Raw genomic sequence first — 10861 nt, 5'->3', positions numbered from 1 at the left:
CCTCTCCTGGCCATTTCCACACCTCCCTCGTTCGTTCGTGCGCCTGCCTGTCTGCGAGCGGGGCTTGGCGCGGCGCGCGCAAAGGCTGCATCCAGGTCCCGGGGCTTGGTGCGGCGCGCGCAAAGGCTGCATCCGGGTCCCGGGGCTTCGCGCGGCGCGTGCAAAGGCTGCATCCAGGTCCCGGGGCTTCACGCGGCGCGCGCAAAGGCTGCAACCGGGTCCCGGGGCTTCGCGCGCCGCGCACAAAGGCTGCAGCCGGGTCCCGGGGCTTTGCGTGCCGCGTGCAAAGGCTGCAGCCGGGTCCCAGGGGTTAACGCAGCAGCAGCAGCCGGTTCCGAGCAGCCCCCTTCCTTTTCCTCTTCTTTGCCACAGACTTGTGGTATGGCTTATTTTCGAGGTATGCCTTATATTTTGCCACCTCAGAAAAATCCTGCCATGCCTTATTTTGTAGGGGTGTTTTATAATGTGAGAAACACGGTATATAATGAACTGAAAAAGATTTTTAAATACACTTTCCCCCAAAAACCAGAGGCTTTTTTATTAGGACTTATAGGAGAAGAGATTGTAAAAGGAGATCAAAAATTATTTATGTATGTGACAACCGCGGCTAGGACTTTATTAGCCCCAAAATGGAAAACTCAGGAGTTACCGACGATTGAGGAGTGGCAGACGAAAATGATGGACTATGCGGAATTAGCAAGGCTGACCTGCAGGATCCGAAACCAGGGAGAGTCAAGGTTCCAAAAGGACTGGAGTAAATTTGTGGACTATATGGAGAGGAACTGTAGAAGTTTAAAGACACTTGCAGGGCTGAAATAAATCCTACGAATTGACTTTAAGTAGATGGGACAAAGGAACTGCGAGATAAGAGTGGGTAGGAAAACCGAATGAGGGGAAGGAGGGAAGTCAAAGCTCGGCGGAGCAAAGTGAAGTAAAATAGTTGAATAGATGTTAAAAGGAGGAAATTCTGTGTTTATTGTGTGTTGCTGTGTTTGTTGTTCAATGTTTTGTTATTGTTTAATGTGGTTTATTTGAAAATTTAATAAATTGTCTTTAAAAAAAAGATTTGCTTGTGCCACACCGATTTTCTTATTGATAATAAATAACATTGGAAAACAAAAAGAAACAACAACTAGCAGTGCTTGATTTATAACATAGAACACAAATACTTTATATTGTTTAAATGTTTCTTTGATTGTTGTTGAATCTTCCCATCACCCTTGCCATCCTCTCTTGCCGCATCCTCTGAGAATCACTGCTTTATTCCAATGCCTTACTATGAGGAAAAGCTTCCCCTATGAGGATACCGGTAGGTTAGAATAGGTTTAGCTTTAAAAAGTTGAGTGAGGCAGAATAAGATAGAGGTCTATAAATGAGGCAAGGTGTGGGAAAACTGCACAGGCAAAAGTTTTTCTGCCCTGGAATCCTGGCATCAAACCATGAAACTGGTGGGCGATCAGGCAGCCTTGCCAAGAGGAAGCACAGGAGATACCACTGTCCTGGGCGCAGAGCCATTGGACTCTGAGCTTTAAGGAAGTCTCTAGCCCTTGTAGAATTACAGTCCTGAAGCAAAATGGGCAGGCGCTATTCTAAGCCATTTCTTTACAGGAAATTAGCCTGCTTTTAGTCAACAAGTGAAATCACTACTGTGATTGGTGGGTAGGGAATGGATATATGTGTCCATTTCAAATTCAGTCCTCCACATTACTGTAGTAGAGCTTTGCGGGGGGGGGGCGGTCTTCATGAATTTTTTTCAGCATTTTTGTGTGCAATTTTCCCAGCAAACACATCTTTGTATGCATTTTTGGATAATATATATATATTTGTGCAATCAATTTTTCCCAGGGAAAGGTGGTGTATTTGCAGATTAAGCATGTGAACAGTAGCAAGTAATTTCTGAAGTGTCCTATCTCCCACACAGGAGTGATTTAGAATGTTCAGATCCTGAGCATCTTTGCTAGCACTCACCCATTCCTTCTGGTATGGTGCAAAAACTTCTGGCAGAATTACATCTCTCTCACCACACTTGCAAGCTAAAAAAATTGTTTCCTCCCTGCATAAACTTATAGTGGTTGACACATAAATGCGTATGACAACAAAGATGGCTAACAGCTCTGAATGGCATTGGTATAGTTGAGTCTAACCTTCCTCTGTGCATTATAACTGAACCATTCAGATTTCTTTTAGATTAATCTTACGGCCTTAGATCTTACAATGGTCTTGAAAAACCTTTAGTGTTTTCTCAAGATAAATTTCTTGATTTTTCACTGTTAGCAGTACATTGTCAGCAATAAAGGCTAGCTTCCTATTCTAAGCCCTTCATTCTCTTGGCTAGATCCTACATTCTCTACCAATGGCTCTATCATAGTATTGAACAACCAGGGGGATAATGGATATCCCTGTATTGCTACTCTAGACTGCCTAATATTTTTTTAATCTTGTGCTGTCTACACATAGCAACTGGATTCCTGTATATTAACTTAACCCAAATAACAAAAGCAGGTCCCAATCCAAGTTCTGCTTAATTTGAACCTGTTATTCCCAGTTGACTCAGTCAAATGCCTTTTCAGCAGCAATAAATACTAAGCCAAGTGGATCCTGTTTATTATTACAGGCAACTCCTGATTTATGCGGGTCCAACTGACATGCAACTGTGACTACATGTCCAGTCAAATCCAGAAGTGACTTTAAAAATGGCCCTCAAAGAGCCCAAAAGGGCAAAAGAGGCACAAAACAGTGCCTAGCAATCCCACGATATTTTGCAAGTGCAATCCCAGAAGCCCTTGCACTGACCGTTGAAGCCGACCATTCAGGCTGGACTTTCCAGACTGATAATGCTTTTTTTTTCCCATTTATTTTTTTATTTGCATTTTCAAAAACAGGAACAGAGAATATTTAACCCCCCTCCCCCTCCACTCCTCCTGTCCCACTTACAACCTTGTACCAAATACAGCATGTATACCGTACATATACCATATGACATCCCTTCCACCATTTTCCTGGTTCCATTGCTTTTCTACTACTCCACATAAGCCACATCTTTTTAATCATCCAATTTGTTATCTATTAACAACTCTATCTATTTCAACTCTGCTGGATTTACACGAGACCTGCTAAGCTATGTATTTGTTTATGCTGGTTTTTTAAAATATGCAATGAACATTTTCCATTCCTCCTTGTATTCCTGATATTTGTTTTCTCTTATCCTGTTCGTCAAACCAGCCAGTTCAGCATATTCAAACATTTTACACTGCCATTCTTCCTTATAGTGGGTACTATACTTGTTCTCCACCTTTGTGCCAATAAGGTTCTAGCTGCAGTGGTGGCACATAGTAATAAACCCTTTTGGGTTTTTTGGGGCGGGGACCTCCGTTGTTACCATTCCTAAGAGAAAAATCTCAGATGTTTTGGGGAAAGTTTTTTAAAGTATCTTTTTTAATTCATTATAATTTCCCAATATTCCTTAATTATTTTACAGGACCACCACATGTGAAAAAAGATCCCTCATTTTCATTACACTTCCAAAATATACCTTTTCTTTTTATATACATTTTTGCCAATCTGGTGAGTGTTAAATACGGATAATGCTTTCCAATGCTCTTTAAAAACCAAAACTCTGACATTTAAGTTCCATTAACTCATGTTCATTCTGCTCATTAAAATAAATATTATGAGCTAATGTTTCCCAAATGACTTTGTGGTTCTGAAGTTTCTAATTACTTGGAAAACATATAACTATTTTTTTTAAATTTTTTAATAGCACTTAACAGTAATATCTGGGATTCTAGTTGATTTTACAGGTTTTTAGCCACTTTTACATGGTGCTGTGATCTAAACCACTGAGTCTCTTGGGCTTGCTGATCGGAAGGTCGGCTGTTTGAATCTGCACGACAATGGTGAGTTCACTTTGCTATGTCCCAGCTTCTGCCAACCTAGCAGTTCGAAAGCATGCCAGCGCAAGTAGATAAATAGGTATCACTGTGGCAGGAAGGTAAATGGCATTTCCGTGCGCTCTGGTTTCCGTCATGGTGTCCCATTGCGCCAGAAGCAGTTTAGTCATGCTGCCCACATGACCTGGAAAGCTGTCTGTGGACAAACGCCAGCTCCCTCGGCCTGAAGCAAGGTGAGTGCCATACCCCATAGTTGCCTTTGACTGGACTTAACCATCCAGAGGTCCTTTAGCTTCTTTTTTACATGTAAAAGTAGCTGAAAAGAACCAAAAGGTCTTGAGAAGTATGTCTGTAGGAGGGAAAATATTCTATAGAAAAAGTACTAAGTATCATGAAGACAGCTCTCCACCAGCATTTTCTTCAAGCAGAAACAAATCAAAGAAAGAAGGACTAGTTGATAACACCACAAATTACCGCATTGTTAAATGCTGCTTGCTTGGGTATATATACCCCCAAACATAAAGGAATATATGCCAGAAACATAGGCTCAGATTATTTGGGGATAGTTCAGAAAGATGGCTGGTCTAGCTAATGTGCAGCAAACAAACAAACAACCCTGACAACAATAAGTTAAAAATGTAATCTGTTTTTGCAGCTGCTTCTGTTCTAAAGCAGAAGTCAGGAACTTCCATCCCATGGGTCTAATTAGGTCCACCAGACCTCCACATTTGGTCTGCAAGATTATTTTGGCCAAGCCACCCCCAATTGCTTTACAAGTAAAGGCACAGCCACAGCTGGACAAAAAGGGGGCTGGCAGGTATAATCCACTGGTGTATCTGACTTTAATTCTGCACGTGCTCAGTAAACAAATAGCTGCTACCATATGAGCCAAGGTTACTTACCTCTGTGCAATTAGGATAGTCCTTCAGGCTTTCCTCTCTGCAAGGGCCTGATCCCTTAAGAACCAGTTAGTTGTGGGGTTTCCCTTAAATATTTAAAATGCGTTCTGAATTTTCTCAACATTGTATGTTCCTTGTTCTTTTATGTTAGGGCCTCTCTTACAGTCATATAGTTGCTTGCTTGATCTGACATTTTTAAGAATGAATTTGTTGCCGCTGATCTGTTATTAGAGAATGAGCAGAGTGGTAGTGGTCAGGGTTGAGGGGGGGTCAAAGATCTGCTAATCGGGTCCTCCCTAACAAGAGGGCATGTATTGTGGTGTGACCTGGCAACCAGACCCTGCGTTGTGGGTGGGAACATTGGTTGGCCACAACACCCTATTGGAGGTCCCTCGATCTCGGGTGCAATTTGACCATTGGGATGTCAGTCAAATCAATCAAGGGACCTCTATTTAAGCCCATGCACGTGTCCCTGAGCTTCCTCTTTTGGGCTCAGTGCACCGGAACACCTGCCACCTCTCCCCATTTTTAGGGCTTGTGCTTGACCTTGCTATGCAGTTGTGTGTCGCCTGTCATTGGGACAGGGGCAGGGCAGGAATTTTCCCCACTTGGCTGATTGGCTGGTGCCACTTTGGTTTCATCTGCCGCGTAGCAAATCGACACAACTTGTAAGGTTGCAGATAGGCTCTGGTTCAGGTGATTGGGTTGGCAGAGCGTTCTGGCCATCCCTATGTAATGGGTATTCCAATAAAGGAATCCACGGACTCATGGTTGGTCTTCCCTGTGAGGGGTTGTGCCCGGAGCCTGAGTCCAGGGGACATCTGGGTGGAGGACTAGCAGGGCTCCTGCTTTCCACTGTCCCAGGTGTTCACCCGAGGCTGACCTATGGTTGGTGCCCTGGGTCAGCGCTACCTGCAAGGGTGCAGGAAGCTGGTCGAACCAGAGCCTATGCAACCACTCACTTGATTGTAATCAATAAAGTTGTGGCCTAAATTCTGCCAAAAACCAAACCAAAAATTTGAGTCTCGTCTGAATTTATTTCGGGGGTGGTTAAAAGGTCTACACACGCAACTATTTTTGCAGCGCAGTTTGTGCTGATTGGAGCCAGTCATAGTGAAAGGAACTGAGTCATCCACAGAGGATTGGCTCCTAGGATCACTCTGGAGAAGGTGTGTGAGGAGAACACTTAATTGTTCTGTACGCTTCAAAGCTAAGCATTTAGAACCACTGGAACACAAGGTGCTTCAATTTCAAGAGTATGATGTGCAAGTTCTGTTGTATACTATGGAACATCAGTGGTGGTGGTGGGGACCACAACTTAAGTCACTCTGAAAGAAGATACAGTGGTGCCTCGCTAGACGAAATTAATTCGTTCCACGGGTCTTTTCTTATAGCGAAAAATTTGTCTAGCGAATCCCATAGGAATGCATTGAATTTTTTTTAGCCCATAGGAACGCATTAATTGAATTTCAATGCATTCCTATGGGAAACCGCAATTCGCTAGACGAATGTTTCGTAAAACGCATTCGTCTAGCGAGGCAAGCTCCGCTCGAAAAATCCTTTCGTTAAGTGGAAATTTCGTTAAGCAGGGCATTCATTAAGCGAGGCACCACTGTATTAGGCACTCCAAATCATTTGCCCAATTCATATGTGTTATAAAAGTTCAGCAGTTCCAGGAATGCCCGTAACTCCGTTTTGTTCTTTGGGATGGGGGCCTGCTAGATGGCCCGGATCTTGGATGTCATCGGGTGAAGGCTGGAGGCATCGATAAGGTAGCCCAGGAACTCCACCTGTAGAACGGCGATCTGGCACTTTTCCTTCTTCACCTTGAGCCCGGCCTCCTGGAACCTGGTCAGCACGGTGCGGAGGCGCTCGAACAGCTGCTGGTGTGAGTCTGCGGACACTAAGACGTCGTCGAAATAAGGCACCACACCTGGAAGTCCTTGCAGGAGACACTCCATAAGGCTTTGAAAGATGCCAGGAGCCACACTCACCCCGAACTGCAACCGACGGCACCAGAACGCCCCTACCGTGTTTCCCCTTTTTTAAGACGTAGTCATTATATAAGCCATAGCAGGATTTCTAAGCAATTGCGCGATACAAGCCATACCCCGAAAATAAGACATACTAATAGACCCTTCACCCACTAGCAATAACCCCCCTCCTGCCAGCCAACTCCCCCCTTAAAAATCTCTCCCCATTTTGCTGTCGCTCCACAGACACGTATTTCCTTTAAAAGCTTGTAAAAATGCACCGAACAGCCGTAGCTGCTGGCTGCCGAAGCCTTGTGATTTCCCTTCCCCGTTTCTGAGAGCATTTTTTTAAATAAAAAGATCCAAAAATAATTTTTTAAGCCAAGCTGTGTAAGCTCTACTTGGTGAAGGGGAGAAAAGTGGGGTGGGGAGGAGATGAAGGCACGAGGAAGAAAAGAGGGGCGATTGAAGAATGCAAAGGCTGTTTTCCCTTTTAGGGAGAGACCTCCGTGCGCGCGTCTGTCTCTCTCCCCCCCCCTGCGTGTCTCTCTCTCTCTCTCTCTCTCTCTCTCTCTCACACACACACACACACACACACACACACACACAGCCCACCTCTCGCTTCCCCCCACCTTTCCCTAAATTCCCTTCCATTCAATGCACGTTGATTTCCTCTTAACGGGAATCTCCCGTGTCTGATTGTTGTCTCATTGCTTTTACCGGGCATAAAGCAGCCTTTTAAAAATCCTGCTGCAGTTTTCTTTCTACCTTATGCTGCTTGGTTGTCTGTGGAGCTGCCCCTTTAAGGATTTGTAAGTAGTCTGGATCGCAGTCCTTGCCTTGGGGACTTTTATTTATTTATTAAGGACTTTTTCCTTCGCTGTTTGCGAGCTGCTAAAAGGAGCTGCTAAACGCTGCTTTACACAAAAGTTAAACTGCCGGTCCTAACAACACGTGCTTCCTCACCTCGCTGGCTCAATTGCCTCTCAATTGCTACCATTTACCAAGTCAGCAATCTTAATTGCTGCTTAGCTGGCTTCTTTGTTCTCAGCAGGTAGCTTCTTTGCTATCAGTGATAGCACTGCAAAGTGCTATGTTGTTGGAACTTCAGACAGTCTTGCAGTCTTGGGCAGCTGGCTGGTAGAGATCCTTACTTGCTTTAGGTATAGGCTACTGCTAGGACTGTATCACACAGATAGATTCCATTATACTGGTTTAGATTTAAGAAGCTCCAGTGTAGCAGATTGCTATTAAGTGAGTCCCCACCTTGGAGGAGAGAGAGAGCAGCCCTTCGCGAACATCCCAGGGCCGGGGAGAGAGGGCTGCACCAGGGACGCACACACCTCCCTTCCCTCAGACTCGTAATAAAAATACCGGTACCAGTAAGACATCCCACCAAAAATAAGCCACCCTGTGGTTTTTTGAGAAAAAAAAGTAATAAGACGGTGTCTTAAAAAGGGGGAAACACGGTAGGTGGGTGACGATCGTCTGAGCTTCAGCGGTGGCATCATCAACAGGCAGTTGTTGATAGGCTTGGGCAAGGTCCAGTTTAGCGAAGACCTTACCCTCACCCAGAGAATGCAGCAGGTGGTGGACAACGGGAACTGGGTACGCATGCTGCTGAAGTGCCTTGTTGATCTAGCATTTGTAGTCAGCGCAGATTCTCACTGACCCGTCCGGCTTGACAGGCGTGACTATGGGGGTTTCCCACTTGGCGTGGACAACCAGCTCCCAAACTCCTTGTGCGATCAGCTTGTCAAGTTGTTCGTCCACCTTAGCTTTGAGGGCAAACGAAACCCGGCGTGGCTTTAGCTTGATGGGGGGCGACTTGTGGATCAAGGCTAAAGGAGATGGGCATGCCTGTATATTGGCCCAAGGTGCCGTCAAAAACCTCGGCAAAGTCTTTGATCAGACCTTCAGTCTGTGCGTTAGAGATGCAGTTGATGCCGGTGACTTCCAGGCTGAGGGCATCAAACCAGTCTAGCCCTAGGAGGCTTGGCTGCAGACCTTCGACCACCACCAGTCGGAGCATGCCCCAAAAATCCTTGAAGGTGATCCAGAACCGGCCAACGCCTACCACGGGGATGTCGTTTCCTGGTAGTCTCTCAGGTATATGCGGTGCGAGCCGAGTTGCCTCTTGGACACCTTGGGTACGAGTCTTTTGATGGTGCTCCAAGACACGATGGACATGGCAGACGCCGGTGTCGATCTCCATGTCACACAGAGCTCCTTCAATGAGCACAGTGACATGCAGCTTGTAGTTGGTGAGGGCGAAACAGCTTTTCTTGGCAGACTGGAGTGAAGACTTGGACTCAGGGAGGCTTTTAATGTTTAATAGATTATCGTGTTGTATTTTTCTGTTGGAAGCCGCCCAGAGTGGCTGGGGAGACCCGGCCAGATGGGCGGGGTATAAATAAATAAATAAATAAATAATAATAATAATAATAATAATAATTACTTGTGAGACAGTGAATGGGGGGTGTTGGACAGAGCCAATTGACAGACCTTAGCGATGTGGCCCTTTCTGGAACATCGCCAACAGGTGGTGTCTCTGAACCGACACTTGGCCTCGGTCCGGTATACCTGAAGGAGCGTCTCCACCCCCATCATTCTGCCCGGACACTGAGGTCCAGCTCCGAGGGCCTTCTGGCGGTTCCCTCATTACGAGAAGCCAAGTTACAGGGAACCAGGCAGAGGGCCTTCTCGGTAGTGGCACCCACCCTGTGGAATGCCCTCCCACTAGAGGTCAAAGAGAACAATTACCAGACCTTTAGAAGGCATCTCAAGGCAGCCCTGTTTAGGGAAGCTTTTAATGTCTGATGGATTTCTGTATTTTAGAATTTCTGTTTTTTTGGAAGCCGCCCAGAGTGGCTGGGGGAACCCGGCCAGATGGGCGGGGTATAAATAATAAATTATTATTATTATTATTATTATTATTATTATTATTGGCACGGTAATGGTTGCCTCCACAGCCGGCGCATTCTGATTGGCCCTTGGACTTCTGTTTAAACTTCCCACGTTCACGCTTCGTCTGGTGCACGTCATCGTCTTCACTGGAGGAATCCTCATCACTGCTGGCGTCTTTGTGATGCACTGGGACTGTCTTCCTAGCAAGCTGCGGGCTGCTGGCCTTGCGGATCTCCTGGGCAGAGAGTTCAGCAGCTTCTGAGGCCACAGCCTCCTCAATGGCCTTCTGCAGCGTTAGGTCTGGCTTGGTGAGGAGACACCGTTGCAGACGGTTGTCCCCGACCCCACAGACAATTCGATCCATCAGGGCATCGTCTAAGTCTTGGAACTCTCAGTGCATTGCGGCCTTTCGGAGGGCGGCAATTTTGGATGGCTTGGGAGTGTAATGGTTTCGGAGCTTTTCTTTAAGCGTTTCCCATGGCTTTGACTGCTAGAGGCGCGACCAAAGCTTGGGCCATCTTGAACACTTCAGGCCCACAGAGGCTGAGGAAGAGCTTACCTGCTTCTGACCCTGCTGTCAGTTCGTCTGCTTGGAGGTAGCAGTCGAACCGAGCTAGGTAAGAGTCCCAGGATTCAGAGGCTGGGGCAAACGGTGGTAGAAGCACGAGTGAAGCCATGATTCTGATGCCGATGTGGAGGCCAATGGATGGAACACAGTGCTCTAGCCAGAACGGTCAGCTCTGAATTGGTTCTGCTCAGTGATTCTGCTCAGTGAGCGTCCGAATCTGGCTGTGCTCTGATGTCCATCATATCCCATCCTCGTCGCCAGTGTTGAATAGTGGATTGACATAGCAGACGACACAGCTATTTCTCCAAAGCAGTTTTTTATTTGGAAGATGGAACAGAACTGGCAGAACAGCTCAGCCGGCCTCCTTTTATAGGCAGCCGGCTGGCAATAATGCGACATTGTAACACAACAACAACCCAGGGTTTCCTGCCTAAACTAACTGACGAGGACCTGAGTGGAAACTATATACAGTATCCCTCTGCTGGCCCAGGGTGAGAACTTCAATACATAACACCATGTGTACAGAAAATAGTAGAAATAGATCTACATCCATTGTTGCAATGCATCCTTAATTTCCCCAGAGTGGCAGGAGAAATCCAACCAGATGGGAGGGGTATAAATAAT

Source organism: Zootoca vivipara, chromosome 15 (genome assembly GCF_963506605.1).
Source record: "Zootoca vivipara chromosome 15, rZooViv1.1, whole genome shotgun sequence".
NCBI classification, from domain to species: Eukaryota; Metazoa; Chordata; class Lepidosauria; order Squamata; family Lacertidae; genus Zootoca; species Zootoca vivipara.
The sequence above is the reverse complement of the archived record's forward strand: the minus strand, read 5'-3'. Positions refer to the sequence as shown.